A 1,720-nucleotide genomic window follows, 5' to 3' on the forward strand; every position below is an offset into this window, starting at 1 on the left:
CATGCGGTGGCTCCTACCGCCGCGGCACTAGCGCCCCCGGCGTTGGCGCCCACGACCCCTTTGCCCCCTCCCCCCACCGCGCGCCCCCGGTGCCCGCAGCCCCATCGGTGCCTCCGGCCCCCTAGATCCCGCGCCCCCCCTCGGCCCTGTGGCCGGTCCGGTCACCCGTGCCCGAACGGACATTTTTTGCCGGAGCTCACGCTATGCCTCGGATGACTATGTCTGTGCGGCGTCCACCTCTGAGCCGTCGTCGTTGCCGTCCTCCGTTCGAGCCGCTCTTCGTGACCCGCTCTGGATGGCTGCGATGCAAGAGGAATTTGACGTCGTGTTGCACAACCGGACGTGGCAGCTTGTTCCCCGTCCCCGGCACGCCAACGTGATTACCAGGAACTGCGTCTTTAAACACAAGCTCCGTCCTGAGTCATTCGTGGCTTCCGACAGCGTGCCAGCATCGACTTCAGCGACACCTTCGCTCTGGTCGTCAAGCCCGGCACGATACACACGGTTCTCCACCTTGCGGTCTCTCATGCTTGGCCGATGCACCAGATGGACGTCTCCAACGCTGTCCTCCATGGTTACCTCGAGGAGCAGGTCTTCTGCTAGCAGCCCACCGGGTTTGTTGACCCGGCGCTTCCCGACCACGTGTGCCTGCTTTCGCGGTCCTTGTACGGACTCAAGCAGGCTTCACGTGCTTGGTACCAGCGCATCGCGGCGTTTCTCCACCAGCTTGGGTTCCGCTCTACCTGCTCGGATGCCTAGCTCTTTGTCTATCATCAGGGCTCTGACATGGCCTACTTGCTGCTCTATGTCGACGACATCATCGTGATGGCATGTATGGCTGGTCTCCTCAGTCAGCTCACGGCTCGTCTTCCGCTGAGTTCGCCATCAAGGACTTGGGTCCTTAGCACTACTTCCTCGGTGTCGAGGTGGTGTGTCGTCTAGATGGCTTCTTTCTTCATCAGCGGAAGTAGGCTCACGAGCTCCTGGAGCGCGACGGCATGATTAACTGCAAGCCCGCCGCTACGCATGTTGATATGAAGGCTAAGCTTTCTGCCACGGATGGTTCTCCTACTTCGGATGCTGCTTTCTATCGGTCTATTGTTGGTGCTCACCAGTACCTCACTCTAACTCGACCGGAGATCCAGTATGTCGTGCAGCAGGTGTGTCTTCATATGCATGCTCCTCGAGACGTTCATTGGGCCGCCATCAAGCGGATTCTCCGCTATATCTGTGGCACTATGGATCTTGGCATCACGCTTCACGCCTCCACCGACACCGCCCTCACCGCCTACTCCGATGCAGACTGGGCGGGCTGCCCTGACACTTGTCGCTCCACTTCGGGCTATTGTGTCTACCTTGGACCCTCACTTATCTCGTGGCCGTCCAAGCGGCAGCCTACGTCTCTCGCTCTAGTGCTGAGGCTGAGTATCGTGCAGTGGCCAACGCCGTTGTCGAGTGTTCGTGGCTTCGCCAGCTGCTTCAGGAGCTCTCTTGCCCGTGCCACGGTGGTCTACTGCGACGTCTCGGCGGTCTACCTCTCCGCTAACCCGGTGCATCATCGACGGACCAAGCATATTGAGTTGGATATTCATTTTGTTCGGGAACAGGTGGCCCTTGGCCATATTCGTGTTTTACACGTCCCTACTTCCCAACAATTTGCCGATATCATGACCAAGGGCTTGCCTACGGCGTCGTTTGAGGAGTTCCGGTCCAGTCTTTG

This window comes from Triticum dicoccoides, chromosome 6A, assembly GCF_002162155.2.
Source record: "Triticum dicoccoides isolate Atlit2015 ecotype Zavitan chromosome 6A, WEW_v2.0, whole genome shotgun sequence".
NCBI classification, from domain to species: Eukaryota; Viridiplantae; Streptophyta; class Magnoliopsida; order Poales; family Poaceae; genus Triticum; species Triticum dicoccoides.